The 19,146-nt window shown below is 41.0% G+C and overlaps 1 long non-coding RNA gene across 1 annotated transcript; it reads right to left on the reverse strand.

Moving 5' to 3' along the window:
* Positions 1-1,499: 1,499 nt before the first annotated feature.
* On the reverse strand, positions 1,500-15,714 carry LOC124280313. The gene is made up of 4 exons (XR_006899648.1): positions 15,669-15,714; positions 12,953-13,048; positions 11,281-11,399; positions 1,500-2,264 (listed from the first exon to the last, which is right to left on the reverse strand). It is a non-coding gene; the product is annotated as an uncharacterized LOC124280313 (long non-coding RNA).
* Positions 15,715-19,146: the final 3,432 nt, after the last annotated feature.

Raw genomic sequence — 19,146 nt, forward strand, 5'->3', positions numbered from 1 at the left:
CAAATCAGGACGCTCCACGAATTCCTCAGTTTCAGATACAGTTTAAAGTCATCTATATATTTTTGGACTTTTTACCGCTGAAATAAACTGACGTACTAAAGAAAGTACACACCCAGTATGTGGGGATTATGGTCCAAGAAATATCATAAACATAACTATTTTGAAAAGTGCACTATTTAACTTTGTTGTGTATGTTTTTGACAAAACACCCCAGATATCCCTCAGAGTATAGGGCATGGGATATCATGTCCTTTGGAAAATAATCCCAAAGCACCAGGTGGGTACTTTCTTTTGTACGTCAGTTTATGATATTATTGTAATCGCCTATTTAAATATACTATGAGATAAGAGAGATCAGATCTGGAGACTATGAGGGCTATGGCAGTACTTTGATATTTCCAATTTTTCTATATATTTTTTTATGCAGAGTATAATATTGTCACATGTGACACATGTACATTTCATGGTGTTCCGTCTAATTACAATCGTCGAGTGATCTCGAAACAACCTAAATAATTGAAAGTGATTTTAACTGCCAATAATTAAACTCAGTAAGACTTGCCAAAGTACCAAAACACCCTGGCAGTATGGTATCTTTGGAGGGATATACTTTGCCAGACATTTAAACTGGCCGAGGTGTTGACATGGTGTTTGGTTTTTTTTATCCTGAATATATTTATCTGCACCTTCACACCAGAAACTAGTAATTTTACTATTTGGAGGGATTCCTCAGGTACTTCAGATACACTACCCAAATTCCAGAAATATTTGTTGCCATGCTAGGTTACCCTGGGATATAAATCTCAAATATTTGTTTCAATTTTGTAGTGCCCTGATAGCCATGGAAAGGTAGCTTTGGGTACTTTGGCCTGCCTGGGTAACCTTTCCTTCCTTCATAAGACGCCCTATTATAGAGCTGACGCTATTGAAATACGTGGAGTTTAATTAGATCTGGCAATATGTACGTACATGTACATATGTATTGTATAAGTATTTAGTTGGTTGACAAGAGATGTTATTGTGTTTGGTTGGAGAGTTATGATAAGTCAGGACTGAGCAATGACAATATTGACATGTGAATGTTTCCATCGCAAAGCTAGGTACCGTGGTTGTTCTCGAGGAGGCTTTCTCGCTTGAACTCCTTCACCGTGGGAAGTTGCGTCGCAAAACTTCAATACAGCACATTATATTGAATAAACGGCACGTATACTTCATGTTTACATATACATCATATGCATATTGTAGCTGTCACATTGTATAAGGCAATAACAGACGAAGCAGCATAGGTCAACTCCCTCTACTAGTTCCGCGGAAGATACTGTGCCGTGTATGTGACGTAGTGACATAAGCTCCGCCCACTCATGAATATTCATGATTTCTGTGCACTTAAGACCATTGTGCGTTTAAGGGCACAACATACGTAACTACATTTAACAAAATGTCCTCCAGAAACAAAATATGGCAAAATCTGGAGCAACAAAAACCGACAAAGCTGAATATTTCAAGATGGGGTAATTTTCTTTTTTCTAAGACTAACAGCATACACATTAAATAGTTAGATGTAACATCACATGTAAGACATTATTCACATATCATGAATTACACATATAAAACTTTCTTCGTTCTGGAAAAGGGCAACAGTTTTACATGCCTTCCATGGCAGACATGCAGAGACTTAGTAAAGCCTTAATTAAATACTAACTATCACAAAAGTAATATAACAGCCAGTATCATGAAATACAAGAAATATGGCATAACTTTACTATTCCATTGTTTACTACATGCCACATATACTAATATCAAACCATCAAACTATATCAAATCACACTTCTAAATCACATCGTCATGCAGTGTAAAAAAAATGTCACTGAAAAGGTGGTCCAATTGTTCAGCAGGACAATAAGTACAAATGGGGAACAGGAAAGCACAAAATGTTTGTGTGGGAAAATTAATGGAAACTTCTGTTCTGCTGGCAAAATAAATAGAAATTATTGCTGAGACTATTTTACTGCTTCAAAACAGAAGTTCCTTAATTTGTCTCCATTATGGAGGTGTTACTCAGCTGACATCAGAATGCCAAAACAATTATCAAAATACATCATACAAATCAGTAAACTGCACTTGAATTATTCCTGTAGTCCATCAAGATAACTGTCATCACTTGTCATCTACAGTGATGGGGACACCTCTTCCTGGTACTTGGTCAGCATCATATTCTGTTGATTTGCATTCTGGTTAACCTCTCGAGGTAATATGTGGCTGCTCTGAAGTACAAAAAGATAGAAGTGTTTTTATTTATTTTGAACAACTTTTTATGGATAACAACCTTTTTTTATTTTATAAGTGTGACGTTTTGATAAGATTTTTGTACCATTGTGAATGAATGCTTGGACAAGGTGAACTACCATAAATGTATATCATGTACCTGCATCACAATATTTGGTCATATTTGGGAAACTGTGTTATACATCAACCGAGATACATTAACTCAGTTAATATTTTATGCTTGTTAAAAAATAGCAACAGTCAGTTTCAATGAGATAATAATAGCATCAGCAAGCTAATTTTCTTTTGGCAGTACAAACTTAGTCCAACAAAAATCACAAGGGGGAGGGGGGAGAGGAGTTTGATGATTTTTATGGAGAAGCATGTACAATCTGAGTAACTTAAAATTTATGTACAAAGGAAGTGACCTCCCATGTAGAAATACAATTATGCCCTCCTCCCTCATCTTCACATTATTTTTATATTTATAATTTAAATATAATTATGTACAAAATTGCTACCCCGCCCTGGTACATGTGTACAAAATTCACGACTACCCCTACCGCCCAGAACAAAACGGGTGACCCCTCCCCTTAAAATCATAACCAACCAACCAACCAACCACCCAACCCACCAACCAACCAACCAACCCACCAACATTCCGCCACTCCACCCACCCTCTGTGCATCAAACCAACCAACCCACCCTTTGTGCACAACCAACCCCTTCTGTTCAACCAACCCACCAACCAACCCACCCAACCCACCAACCAACCAACCAACCCACCCACCAACCAACCCACCCACCCTCTGTGCATCAACCAACCCAACCAACCCACCCACCTTCTGTGCATCAACCAACCAACACCCACCCACTCTTCTGTGCATCAAACAACCAACCCACCCACCCCATACAAACCAACCAACCCACCCTCTGTGCAACCAACCAACCAACCAACCCACCCACCCACCCTCTGTGCACCAACCAACCAACCCAACCACCAACCAACCCACTCCACCTCTGTGCATCAATCCAACCAGCCCACCAACCAACTTCTGTGCCCAACCTCCAACCAACCAACCCACCCACCTCTGTGCATCAACAACCAACCAACCAACCCACCCACCCTCTGTGCATCAACCAGCCCACCAACCAACCAACCAACCCATCCACCAACCAGCCAACCAACCCACCTCTGTGCATCAACCAACCAACCCTCTGTGCATCCAACCCACCAACCACTCTCTGTGCATCAGCCAACCAGCACCACCAACCAACCCAACCTGTGCACCAATCCACCCCACCCCTCTGCCAACCAGCCACCCGGCCACCTGTGCATCAACCAACCAACCAATGAACCAACCCACCCACCCTCTGTGCATCAACCAAAACCAACCACCACCCACCCACTCAACACTCTCTGTGCACCAACCAACCACCACCCACCCTCTGTGCATCAACCAACCACCCACCCACCCTCTGTGCATCAACCAACCAACCAACCAACCCACCCACCCTCTGTGCATCAACCAACCCACAACCACCCACCCACCCTCTGTGCATCAACCAACCCAACCTGTGCATCAACCCAACCCACCCACCTTCTGTGCATCAACCAACCAACCAACCCCACCCACCCACCCTCTGTGCATCAACCAACCAACCAACCCACCCACCCACCCTCTGTGCATCAACCAACCAACCAACCAATCAACCGAGATAGAGAGAGATAGAGATAGGAGATGAGGAGAGATGGGATGGATGAGAGAGATGGGATGAGAGAGGAGAGATGAGATGGAGAGATGGGATGGGATGAGAGAGATGAGATGAGAGAGAGAAGATGGAGATGAGATAGAGAGAGAGATGGGATAGAGAGAGAGAGATGAGAGAGAGATGAGATAGAGATGAGATGAGAGAGGATGGGATGAGAGAGAGATAGAGGGATGGGAGAGAGATGGAGAGAGAGAGGGGATAGAGAGAGAGATGGGATGAGAGAGAGAGGGAGATGAGATGGGAGAGAGAGATGAGATGAGAGAGAGAGATGAGAGAGAGAGATGAGAGAGAGAGATGGAGAGAGATGGGAGAGAGAGAGATGGGAGAGAGAGATGGGATGGAGAGAGAGATGAGATAGAGAGAGAGAGACAGGAGGGATGAGAGATGAGAGAGAGAGAGAGAGAGAGAGAGATGGAGAGAGATGAGAGAGAGAGATGAGATAGAGAGGGGATGAGAGAGAGAGAGAGATGAGAGAGAGAGAGAGAGAGGAGAGAGAGAGATGAGATGAGAGATAGATGAGATGAGAGAGATAGATAGATGAGAGAGATAGAGAGAGATAGAGAGATAGAGAGATGAGAGACAGAGATGAGATAGAGAGATAGATAGATAGATAGATAGATAGATGGAGATTCCTATTTGAATTCGATGGCAATAACACATTCTTTAAATAAAACAACTATTTGACACAATCCAGCTTGATCATATAACCTTGGGAACATTGATAAGAAAGGTTACTGTCATAAAAACATTAGCCCTCTCAAAAGTAGTACATATTTTAAGCTCATTGCCTAATCCTCCAGATGGCTTTAGCAAGTTTCTTGAAAAGATATTTTTCAAATTCATTTGGAATGGTAATAATGATAAAATAAAAAGAATCACAATGGAAAGATTAAAGGCTGAAGGGGGACTGGGTATGGTTGATATAAAAACATTTATTGAAGCTCTAAAATTATCCACTCTTAGACAATAATTACTGTAAAAAATCATCCAAAAATAATCCTTTTAATATACCTTATAATGATAACTTCAAGTATGGAGCAAATATTCACAAAATACTTAACATTGAAAACCCTTATTGCAAAGATGTTTAAAAGCATGGAACAATTATTGCAAAAAGGTTAATGCTGATTCTGACAATACTGATCACATTCTTGCACAACCATTATGGCTCAATCATAATCATAAAAACACTTATATTAGACACTGGGCGGATAAGGGTTTATTGACAGTAAAAGATGTATGTGATGAGCATGGATTTATGCCTTTTGATAAGTTAAAGATACAATACAAAATAAGAGGGACACAATTAGACTATAACTATCTACTTCAAATCTGACCTGATATTTGGAAAAATGTTATTAAAAATACAGTTATCATTCCTTCCTACAATTCATACATCAATGTTTACCAAAGAATTGAAAATTGTATAGTGATATACTTATCCTATCTCACGGTATGCACCATCTCTCTCTTCTACGACCATGTGTGGAAACGTGCTGTCAGCTAAGTTGAGTCAAATCTAACTGGCCTCTGACCCGCCCTGACCTCTGCCTTCACCCTGACATCAATGCCTGTCAATCATCCATCAAAGCGTGGGGCTCGCCTAAACGATCACATGACCACCTCTACTTGTCATTCTCGTCTTGGAGCTTCCAGTAATCTGTGATGTGGGGCAGGTCGGGTGGGTCCTAACGCGTGAGATAGGACAAGTATATAAATATACAATTTATTATAAAATTTTCAAATTTTTAAACTTATCCTATCTCACGGTATGCATAATCAATGGTTGGTAGGCGGGTTGCAGATTACCCGGTTACTACTACCACCGGGAAAACGCATAACTCAAGGAGGCCAGGAGAAAGCAACCAACTCCCGATATGCAAACTCCAAACTTGAGATGTTTTTTTGTTGGGGATTTTTAAAAAAAAAATTCAGGTTTACACAGCACAAAAACTCTAAGGAGTGGGCGCTCCCGGGTTAATGTGGTTTTCAGCCACAACTTTTGACAAGCAAAAGGACGCAGTTTGGCAAGTAGGCCCCACCACCCCGCGATTTATCAGGTGACCCCAGTGAATTAAAGTCCAGGACCTTAATCTGGACAGTCCCTGCTTCGAAACTATCCCCCACAGACAGTGAAAGAAGGAATAGCCCGGTTGCTCAACTAGTTTAACGTTCAGTACCAATCTCCTAACTTACCAAAGGTGAGAAAGGACTTAGGAGCAGAGCGGCTTTGAAAACCATACAGGTGTCGGGATCAACACTTCACTGGCGTGATTGCTCAAAGAGTAGAGGTCAGTAAAGCGGAATGTCGACCTTCTCTACATGTAGTACAGGACTTGCCTCATAGTCTTCTCGCCATGGTGTGACAATACCAACACGTCCTAGTTCTCTAGGTGAGGAGGGTCTAGACCCAGGTCAAAAAGTACCAAGATAAGGATAACATCGATATCATTTATTATGTACAGAGCAGAACCGACCGAAGAAGGATTGCTTTATCTGCGAGCACGGGCCGAAGACAGTTGCTGTGCCAGAACCAAGGGGCCGAATTGATGTAGTCCTTCCACATCTGTCAGTGAGAGGTCCGTAGGTAGTGTGTGAGAACACAGTATCCGATCTCCAAAAACAGCCCTCCATGATGGACTGAAGGGAACAGTTCCTGTGAAGAGCCATGGTTGATGCAAGAGCTCGGGTCTCATGAGGCTTGGCCATTGCTGGCGGAGGTAGGTTAGCAAAGGTATAGGCACGCAGGATCATAGTTCTCATCCCAAAAGCCAAGGCAGTACGGGAGACTTCCAAAGTCGAGGCAGTAGATATAGGGATGAACAGTCTCTTACGTAGTCTTCGACGATCCTGCGAGGCAGCTAGATAAATCCTTTAAGTTTCCTGGAGGTCCGGAGATGTTGAAGATATTCTGCCACCATCTGCGGGGATGCCGTAGTAGGAGACAAGATGCCCTTCTTCCTGCAATAAGCTTCAAAACTTTTCCACAACCAAAAGCAGAGTTATCCTTCCAGTTGCACGCAATTTCACCAGAATGCGAGGAAGAAGGGCCACTGGCGGAAACGTGTAAGCGTTCAGATCTTCCCACGGAATGGCCAGAGCATCCAGGTCCCAAGCTAGAAGGTCCGGTATTGGTGACACAAACCGAGGTAGCTGATGATTGAACCTCGTAGCAAAGAGATCTACTGTTGGAAACGTCATTGGAAGGCAAAGAGTCTGAGACACCTGGGGATGTAATTTCCATTCCATTGGAGAGGGACGACTCGGTCGACACAGAGCATCTGCGATGACATTCTTCACCCCAAAAATGTGGTTGGCCCGCACCAAGATTTTGAGAGAATCCACCAGGTTGAAGAATCGTTGTGTCCACTGTAGACGCCGTGGAGACCCTGTTGACCCCATTCTGTTGATATGCTACACCACCCGCTGCGTTGTCCGATCTGACCATGAGAGAGGTTGATTGTAGAGCATTCTGCCAGTGACTGATTGCTAGAATCACTGCCCTGAACTCCAGAATATTGATGTGAGAAGCGGGATCTTCGGAATATGGGCTACTTCCCTAATCGCCCTGTTGAACAGAGAATTACCCGACCAGGGTGGGCAAAAGAGGTCTGTTCTGAATCTGTCTTCCAAGGATGAAAATTGTAACAGTCCTCTACGCCTCATAGCCGTGGACATAGAAGAAACGAGCCAAGATATCTAGGATGGTTTGGAATTGTTCCTGCAATAATACCATAGCCGCTCGGATGTATGCTTGCTGATGGGTTGTAGCATGTGCGTCAGACATGACCACCACTTCAGTAGTTGTCAACATTAAGTTCAATGGAGCCATAATCTTCCTTATGGACGCATCTAAATGTATCAGTTCATCGTCTTCGATCAGAAAGGGCGAATAATCTCTCTGTTTCATCCCCAACAGCGTGATATCATCATCTTCTGGAGGAGAGACAATTATAGATGACAATCCATGTACATGAGCCGATGCCAAGTTGAAGCGAGGCTCAGCAAAACCATCTTTAATCTTCCTCAAACTATCAAAAGCCTCATCCAGGGACGCAGTCAGCTGAGTGATGCCGCGGTCGGGGAGGAACATGATAGAAGCAAAGTCTCCAGTCTTCATATCAAAACTGGATAAAATGTCATCCTTCGAAGTACTACGCTGTAACTTGAGGTTATCAGCAATCCAGATAAGTAGCTGAGGTGAGTCAACAGCATCCACACTCACATCGAAGGAGACATACTTCCTGAAGACATAGACAGCGTTGTTGAGCGTAGAATCTCTTGCACAGGCACGCTAAGCGTAGTCGAAAACCCTGATGACTGAGTAACAGGAGATGACACTGGCTCCTGATGCTGTAGCTGATGCTACGACCAACACAAAGGCATCAAAGTCCATAGGTTGAGGCGTTGCCCCTCAGACACTGGATTCCAGGAAACTGGCAAAACAGATCTCACCGTCGAAACTGTAGCAGAAGGAACTGAAGATGAGGTATGTCACACAGCGAGGATGAACATACAGCTGATTGAGTCACGCCCACATGAGATGATGGCACTTGTGTGGTAAACGCTGAAACCTGAGGAAGCGTTGAACCATGAACCACTCCAGCAGCTTGAGACCGTACCGCACCAGGAACACCATAAGTAAGCGTTGAGCCAGGTGGCCCATAAGTGAAACTTCGCAATAGGAGTGGCGTTGATCAATAGCGCTTTCAGTAAGCGCCGAACCAGGACGGCCGTGAGAGTGCTGAATTAAAAGCAGCATGATGAAGCGTCGAACTAGTAGGGGGCGTCAAACCCGGAAACGCCAGGAGCAAATGCCGAACCAGGAGGAAGTGCCAAACCAGCAAAAGAAGGGTTAAGCGCCGAACCAGGAGGAAGCAAAAAATTGGGAAAACAAGGGTTAAGCGCCGAACCAGGACGAAGCGCCAAACCGGGGAAACAAGGGTTAAGCGCCGAACCTGGAGGAAGCGCCGAACTGGGATTACCAGGGGTAAGCGTCGCACCGGGGAAGAAGCGCCCGAACTGGTAGTGAAAAGCGCGCCGAATCCACCCAAAGCGCCACACTGGAAAGGCGGCTCTGAGTAGCCACCTGGGATCTGTGACAAGCGGCGCTCTGCCCGTATATAAATGTCTTAATGAGAGTGTCACTCCCGAGGAAAGTGCCGCACTGGTTGAAAGCGCCGCACTGCCTGTAACCGTCACTTGTGATGTAATAGTATGAGTAGTCGCCACCTCCAACCCATTAGGGCGTTGAGTCACATTTACCAACAAGGACGGCCCTGGTTGTATGTCAGATGTAGACAAAACAACAATATGTGGAGGTGACGAATCTTCCAAAGTAATAGAACTAGGCGAATGGGGTCAGAACAGTTGAAGCACAGAAAATCTTCTTTAGGAGATTTGGATTTAGAAACGTATTGCAGATTTTATTTGGCGATCTTATTTAGAACACTTCGGCTCCAATGGACCTTGCAATGGATTCCTCGGATCTCTATCTGCCTTGCACCTGCTAGCTACCCGACGATACTCTGAGAATGCATCGTCGTCCAGGTTAGCACATAAACTACAACGTTTAGACCAATCGCATCGTTCATGGCAATCCACGCAAGAGTTATGAGGGTCTGCTGCCAAATAGTTACTATTGCATCTATCACAATGTTTGCGTTTCTTTGAAGCGTGACGATTTGCTTTCCCGATAGTAGAAAACACAAACAAAAAACTCTCTTAAACAGCGTGGCGACAAGAAAGAGAATGACAAGTAGAGGTGGTCATGTGATCGTTTAGGCGAGCCCCACGCTTTGATGGATGATTGACAGGCACTGATGTCAGGGTGAAGGCAGAGGTCAGGGCGGGTCAGAAGCCAGTTAGATTTGACTCAACTTAGCTGACAGCACGTTTCCACACATGGTCGTAGAAGAGAGAGATGGTGCATACCGTGAGATAGGCTAAGTTATAAAATATATATTAAAACTCTCAAAGCGTTCAAGATTACTTAATGACAAGTGTATTTCTAAAAATGACAAACTTAAGATTTGTACTAAATGGGAAATGATATTCAATGATTGTGAATTTTCAATACACATTTCTGCAAATAGTTATTTATACTAAAATATAATTATTCAAAATGAACCTGACTGACAATGATTTGTCTACCGTTAGTTTGCAATGATGTTTCTGAGAGCAATTGTTGTGCTTATTAGGACTGTTGTGAAACCATAAAATTCTGGAATGATCTCGAAATCAATTAATAACTATTTACCATGAAAAATAAACATTACAAATATTTGATTTGGTTTGGTACATTACATAATGATGTATTACTAAATCAAATCATTATCTCTGCAAAAAACATATCAATTTATGTAAATTTAAAAATCAATTCCAAAATTCATTAAATATAAAATGGCATCAAAGAGATATTTTCTGTTCAAAACTTTATTTTCAAGGGAAACAATGAAATTGATAAATTCAGTCTTAAGTCTTAAATGGAATTCACTCATGCCAATATTCAGCAACAAATTATAATTACATCTTTACACCTTTTCTGTGTTTGTTGTTACTGTATACCTTTGACTATGGGAACAAATAAAAAAAATACATAAAAAACATGGGAATGTTAAGATACAATATGAATACACTTTGTCAAACTGATTTTTAAATCATAGCTTTTGTGCAAACAGTAACAAGAGGGCACAGAAATCTACATCCTTTTCCCTTTCAATGGTGCATAAAATCACCAGAAGTGTAAACATAAGAGAACATACCATTAATCCTAAAGCATATGAGCACAAGTTACATAATAATGACTTCACCGAAATCTTTCCCTCCTCCCTACTCTTAAAGCTTTCAATATCTTGTAATGCCATGAATTAGAAATGGTACCCTGGTACTTTTCAGTGACTGAGTTTTGCATTTGACAGCAAAGACTGAAGTCATACATTCATAATAATAATAATCATAATAATGTAGCATTCATCAGTCCTTTAATGTTTGTATGATGCTGTACCTTTCTTTTAATTGCCTCTGCATTATAATTAACATCCCAGACTACTCCAGCTGTACCATAAACTAGTTACCAAGACTGACTACCGCCTGGTCACCTGACTCAACATAGGGAGTTTTTCCTGGGGATCTATTTTCACCTATATAGATACAGCACTGTTGTATGACATGGGATAACAGATGTGCCCACTTGCCCTAATTAAATGATAAATCTAAAAATTCAACAGTGCCCCTGCATACAGTTCAGATTGCTCCTCTTCACAGCAAGAATAGGCATCAACTGAATTCCAAGCTTTTCCTCAACAAACTGTTGATCTGGACTGGTGGGCAACCCAACATGGGATGGTATGGTGAACAACCTGTAAACATATGAAGTTATTTATACACATAAACATTTGTTTTTAATGCCATAATATAAATAATAACTGCATCCATGCGTTGATGTTTTCTGAGTAACCATGAAGGGATGCACAAAATAGACACAGATGTTGAGATTTAACTTAAAAATGCCTTATTTGACAATTGAGGTTAAAATGTAACATCAAAACAGAAAACTCTAACTACAGTATATAACATTGCCAAAAAGGAGCATACCTGTTAAGTTGTCATGACAGAAAGATGTGAACTGTCAAATACATTGATTCACTTAATGGAAAAATAACAAATACATCTTCAGCCATGCATGTGCAAATGAAACTAGCAAAATATCTCTATAATCCTAACAAAAGTGGGGTCAATTGTCTGATTGTGACTATGGCATACAGTGTTCATGAATTACTACCAGTTTGTGGTGGTACCAACAGTTCACAAAGATGCCTTTACATCTGTGACCTTAACCATGGACATGACCTTTATAGATTACATATCATATTTCAGATCCCATATATATTATTTGTTATTTATCTCCTACTCTTCCCTGATATTAGGGATGGTGAGTTAAGACTTATGACAATTATTGTTCCCATTTCAATGCATAATTAGTAGTGTTGGGAATTGGTTAAAATTGATCATTGGTCCATTACAACCGATCAATCATCGAAAATAATTGGTTAGGATCATTTATCAAATGTTCCTGTTACCTTTGTTAATGCACAAAATAATTTACAAAAACAACATGTAGTTCTTTGGGTTTTGGGGTAAATTGCACAAAATGCATTTTCATACTTCACATATTTAAAGGATGGCTAGTATGTGAGGAACATAAATTTCCAGGAGTCTTTAAGATAAATTCAATCATGACTTGGAACAAGCTTGTAGTGCTTATGAAATGTAAATAAAATGACTCAGACAAACCAACCTTGTGAAAAATATTGTTAATGCAAACAAGTGTTCCAAAACTGCTTGTGTTCGATTATGAGAAAACATTTTCGATTGCTTGGTCATTTAGTCACTGCGACCAATCTTTGATTATTTCAATTAATCAGACCACCACTAATAATTGGTTGACTGCTCACTTAAACTCAGAGCCTTGGTCACATTGTGGTATTCTTGGATTTCCCCATCCATACTCAAGGTAGATCCTATGTAGTTGATCCACAAAGTCAATGGTATGTTGCCCCACTGGTGTTTTCTATATCAGGTTTCAAATTTGCTTCATTAGGAAATTTGGGATAACAATTGCCTGTCACCCTGCTTATCAATAAACTCCTGTATGGATTCCTAAGAATTTTTCAGCATAATACCGGTTTATCAATGTTCTTATATTTTTGGAATTTCGGATCCTGAACCCAACAAACGCTGTGTAAATTTGTGGATATGACATTATGAAGTCCAGACTGAGGAATCACTATTTTCCTGTCCCCATCAATAATTTCCAGTCTGTATTTTCCATGGACAGGGTTGTGGATTTCTTTCAAAGGTAAATCAAACTTGTTCATTTTCTGACAAAAATGATAAAACTTGACAATCTTACTTTTCTGGGGAATGTCACCTCCTTCAAGTTTTAATCTAAGGCAGTCGTGATGTCATTTGAAATAACACCAATGCTTCTATTTCTTGAAGGTTGAGCCTGAAATGCATCAAAATCCATCATTAGGTTCAATTGTACCTCATATGTTTGTTTCTATTTTATCTCACATTATGTGATTAATGTTAATAATGTTATATAATTTATTGAGTTATCTTACAAAAGTTATTAACAAATGTATACAATACAAAAGGTACACACAAGGACCCTCTTTATTCTATCTGGAGTGTTATTCCACAAAAAAAGAAAAGAATAAGACAAACCAAACTGAGGTAAAACATATTTTAATGTGGTTGCCTCATCAGCATTAAGATTACTCTGTAGAGTTTATTTGGGTAAACATACTGACAGTATGGTACAATGAACATATCACTGCACAATAGATTATAACATAATAAACACATATGAAACACATAAACAGTCACTGAACAATATATTAATGCACACCATTATTAACATACCATATCAAGATGTAATCGCACCCAAATAGTTCAGCTGCTGCCTATACTTAATATGTGGCTGATTATGAATTAGGGCAAATGAGACACTAACATGACTAACAATTATCTTCTAACTAAGAAACAAAGGCTAGGTTCTGTATGCATTACTGTTAGGATGGATTACTTGTTGAAGTGGTAGTACATCTCAGTGATGTATTAATGGTAATCATAATAATTATAAAGCCTTTTAAAATGGAAAAGAAACATATATTATCCAAGTCCTTCAAATCCATTAAATCCTTTCTTCAATATACATAATAATTGTCAAAACATATCACATTTATACAAGTTGTACACATGAAACCATGTTATATGCAAGATTACACTTTCGCAGTAAAGTACACATTCTAGACATGTTTGGGGTTTAGTCCCATCCAGGATTTGAACCGACTCTCTCCACCAAATCACCAACATACAAAGTCAGTTATCTAGCCAACTCAGCTGTGAACATAATTATATTGTCAGACTTTCACCGCACCTAGTCAAATACATCCAAAATGGCCTTTGGTCCAAAATGTGTTTTACATGCCCTAACATTGAACAGAGTAAATGACATGGCAACTAAATAATATTTCACATGTGGTAGTCTCCAAAGCAGTTTGCAAAAGAAAATTACTTAGGTGATAAACAGCTGGTGTTTCCTTTTAATATATTTTGCTGTAATCTTCAGGTTATTATAAAGATGAAATATGAAATGGATACTTACATGCACTTACATGTTGCATGAAATATCACTAAACTACATAAGTCAATAATGCCTTGTCTTCCTATGTGATGTTTATATGTGTACTTATGACCCTTCTGCAGCTGCCCTTAAACGTACAGAAAGGTCTTAATGTTGAAAAAAATGGAGACATCTGCACTAGGCAAATCTGTGTTTTATGTACTGTATGTGTACATGTGTGTAAGAGAGTGAATTTAGTTTTATGCCGCATTTAGCAATATTCCAGCAATATCACGGCAGGGGACACCATATATAGGCTTCATCCATGTGGGGAATCGAACCTGGGAAGCAAACTTAAACCAGTGGGCTACCCCATGCCCTGTATATGTGAACATGTCACTTAAAATTTTAAAAAAAGAATTGGATGAAGCTTCAATACTTTTCCCTGTCCAATATGTCTATATGGCACAAGATACAGAGATATTTGTTACACTGAAAAACTTGTAAGAGACAAATTATGTCTATTTCATTAATGTTTTGCAAAATGTATTTCTGCATTAATAAAGAATGTTTAATAATCATACAGATACCATGGGAGTTTATTCATTTGTCACATAAAAAGAGTGTCATGGGATAATTTCACGCAACATCATATTTAGAATGACAGAAAATCTTTAAACCTCAAAACTAGTAACTATGCAACTTCCTGTTCATTAATGGTCAGTTGTTTGCCTTCCTCTGCTGACATCATCAAATCATAGCAGAGTCTGCTACATTAATAGAATATGGTTTTGATATTCATGACCTGATGTGATTGAGATAGTTTAAAACTGTTTCAACACAACTGTCCAGGTTTGATAAACCATTTATGAGAGGGCTAACACCAGTGTCTGATCTTTAATTTATCCCCAAAGTCATTTGTGTAAGCATTTTGGATGTAGGCTGGTGATCTAAGTGGAGAGGAATCAGAAACATTGTTCAAAGTTAGAAAGCACAGAATTCAGGCCAGAAATTGGCCAGGGTCACATTAAACAGCTTTAAAGTCCTGACATATGTAAGGCTGAATAATGAATTTTGCCAGAAAGTATAAAGTAAGGGGTTGGAATATGCCTAGCAATGTGAAACACTGACCAAAGAACCCTACTGCCTGTTAAAGCCAGGAAATTGAAATTGAAACAGATGAAAGCTCTTTGAGACCACAGCATGAAACGAAATTACACATGAGTCTATCAATTCATCAAGCTAAGACTTTGAAATACTTCCATGAAATAAAAATTTTTCACTGTTTGCTGTTTTGAGAATGCTAGACTTGCCAATTTCATATATGAAAAACAAAATGAAAAAAATCCAGATAACTTATGAAGTTTATTAGTTACCCTGCCCAAAAGTGATTATTATTCATCAGAAATATCTAATGGCTGAGGTTGAGAGAGAGTTATGGAATTTGAGATACAGCCTTCACTGGACTGGGGCACTTAAATGTACTGTATGTACCTACATGTTCAAGTACCACAACTTGTTCAAGGTGGTAGAGGATATCAAGGTGAAAGGAGGGTGCACACACTGCCAACATCAGACAGACTTGTTGAAACACAACATTGGATGTGAAGGCTTCTGATTCTGCTGTATGTGCAAAGATACACCTCCCCAGTCACCATCAGTCATTCTCCAAGCTGAAAATAGTGTCAAGATCATATTAAATGTTCAATCATAAAGACCATAACAGCCATGAGACAGTTTTTGAGAAACTAAATAATTGTTTGAAAGTCATGAGAGAAAAAGTTTATTCATATGCAAAAGGGTGTAACAGAAAGAATGGATCATATGCAACACTGTTTACTTAAGATAAGAGGGTTTTGTGACATATTGTGCCATCAGCAGTGAACACATTTCATACTCACAATACTCATATCATATGACTTTACACACAGACACCCAAATTGTGTCAGTGGTGACTTTATCCTAATTTGTTGTCAATTCATCGGTTTCAACAAATTTAGAAGCCAGGTAACCATTACCATGTGGGCTCTTGTCACTGTTAGACCACAAATCGAGGCTACATTCAAATCAAGGCCACTAAAACAATCCATTCAACTCAAGCAGCCCTAGCTTCACTCCCTTAAATTAGTCTCTATAACAATGCCAACTTGTATCCATGGTGAAACATAAATAGGAAAGCATATACATGTAATGTATGAATTACTAAAATGTGCACTCACCTTTACATGTTGCACAAAATCAAATGTTTTCCCATTAACTTCCAAAGCAACATTAAAAAACAACCAGGCTGTTAACAGCCAATACATGTAGTACATATAGCCTCAGACCACTTTACTATCTACAGTGACATGCCATGGCCAGAGCACCATAATTAATATCTGTCCTAGGCTGTCCTGTGGCATGCTGACCAACCTATTACTTCTCACTTACCCAGCAAAATATCGGTCTGGATCGAGTATTTCAGTTTTGCTGTATCCACTGTCAACAACGGTCAGCGGAATTTTCTAGCTGAAATACACTAAACAGCCTTGAACTTGGGGTCAAATCATGAAAGGCTGGAGTCAATAGCATGTGCAGATTGAGGACAAAAACAAATGGCAATAAAGTAAAATGTCTGATCTTTCATTTAAGCTGTCACAAGTCACCCTGAATAAATTAGCACAGACAAATCAGTGCATTTAAACAAGGCACTACATTCTCCTATTTTCCTTCCGGGTCATGGTAAAACTTAGAGGAGTAATACAGGAGTGTGAAAAAAGCCGACCCCAGTTTTCAAGCATTAAAATGTAACCTACTTGAAAATATCTCTGCACACATTCTGCAGAAGCAATCAGGTTAAAAAGAAGCAACTACACATTGAAAAAATATGGTTAGTTTTAATTAGTGGATGAATGCACATTTTAACAACATAAAATCATCCAATCACTGCTGTCATTTGATTCAGTCAGCACTGAAGGCTCTCTACGATGCTTTAAAATAAAAAGGCACAGCAAAACAACATGCATTTCATTTCCTACCAGTCCCCTGGGGTGCTTGGGGCTGGATGAAGCTCTCCTGGGCAGCTGGCAGAACCTCTGTGGTGCACACTGACTGTCCGCCTTGACGCGCCGAGGAAGCGGCCCAGCTAGGCTGAAATGGGAGAGAGAGTGAATGAAATTTTCAGTCTAGAGGGGTTGTACATGGTCAAAGGGATCAGGTGGGGCCTCTGCACCAGCCAAAAACAGCCAAGAGGGTCCAGGGAGGGGCCAAGACATCATTGTGCATTTAAGGTTTTCTGTGCACTTAAGGACTGCTATAGGAAACCTTAAGTGCACAGAAAACCTTAAATGCACAATGGACCTTTTAAAAAGGCACAGCAAAACAACATGCATTTCATTTCCTACCAGTCCCCTGGGGTGCTTGGGGCTGGATGAAGCTCTCCTGGGCAGCTGGCAGAACCTCTGTGGTGCACACTGACTGTCCGCCTTGACGCTAGCCGAGGAAGTGGCCCAGCTAGGCTGAAATGGAGAGAGAGTGAATGAAATTTTCAGTCTAGAGGGGGTTGTACATGGTCAAAGGGATCAGGTGGGGCCTCTGCACCAGCCAAAAACAGCCAAGAGGGTCCAGGGAGGGGCCAAGACATCATTATTGCATTTAAGGTTTTCTGTGCACTTAAGGACTGCTATAGGAAACCTTAAGTGCACAGAAAACCTTAAATGCACAATGGACCTTTTAAAAAGGCACAGCAAAAACAACATGCATTTCATTTCCTACCAGTCCCCTGGGGTGCTTGGGGCTGGATGAAGCTCTCCTGGGCAGCTGGCAGAACCTCTGTGGTGCACACTGACTGTCCGCCTTGACGCCGAGGAAGGCCCAGCTAGGCTGAAATGGGAGAGAGAGTGAATGAAATTTTCAGTCTAGAGGGGGTTGTACATGGTCAAAGGGATCAGGTGGGGCCTCTGCACCAGCCAAAACAGCCAAGAGGGTCCAGGGAGGGGCCAAGACATCATTGTGCATTTAAGGTTTTCTGTGCACTTAAGGACTGCTATAGGAAACCTTAAGTGCACAGAAAACCTTAAATGCACAATGGACCTTTTAAAAAGGCACAGCAAAACAACATGCATTTCATTTCCTACCAGTCCCCTGGGGTGCTTGGGGCTGGATGAAGCTCTCCTGGGCAGCTGGCAGAACCTCTGTGGTGCACACTGACTGTCCGCCTTTGACGCCGAGGAAGTGGCCCAGCTAGGCTGAAATGGGAGAGAGAGTGAATGAAATTTTCAGTCTAGAGGGGTTGTACATGGTCAAAGGGATCAGGTGGGGCCTCTGCACCAGCCAAAACAGCCAAGAGGGTCCAGGGAGGGGCCAAGACATCATTGTGCATTTAAGGTTTTCTGTGCACTTAAGGACTGCTATAGGAAACCTTAAGTGCACAGAAAACCTTAAATGCACAATGGACCTTTTTAAAAAGGCACAGCAAAACAACATGCATTTCATTTCCTACCAGTCCCCTGGGGTGCTTGGGGCTGGATGAAGCTCTCCTGGGCAGCTGGCAGAACCTCTGTGGTGCACACTGACTGTCCCGCCTTTGCTGCCGAGGAAGCTGCCCAGCTAGGCTGAAATGGGGAGAGAGATGAATGAAATTTTCAGTCTAGAGGGGTTGTACATGGTCAAAGGGATCAGGTGGAGCCTCTGCACCAGCCAAAACAGCCAAGAGGGTCCAGGGAGGGGCCAAGACATCATTGTGCATTTAAGGTTTTCTGTGCACTTAAGGACTGCTATAGGAAACCTTAAGTGCACAGAAAACCTTAAATGCACAATGGACCTTTTTAAAAAAGGCACAGCAAAAACAACATGCATTTCATTTCCTACCAGTCCCCTGGGGTGCTTGGGGCTGGATGAAGCTCTCCTGGGCAGCTGGCAGAACCTCTGTGGTGCACACTGACTGTCCGCCTTGACGCGCCGAGGAAGCGGCCCAGCTAGGCTGAAATGGGAGAGAG

This window comes from Haliotis rubra, unplaced genomic scaffold (genome assembly GCF_003918875.1).
Source record: "Haliotis rubra isolate DU_JTF1 unplaced genomic scaffold, ASM391887v1 Scf1076, whole genome shotgun sequence".
Classification (NCBI taxonomy): domain Eukaryota; kingdom Metazoa; phylum Mollusca; class Gastropoda; order Lepetellida; family Haliotidae; genus Haliotis; species Haliotis rubra.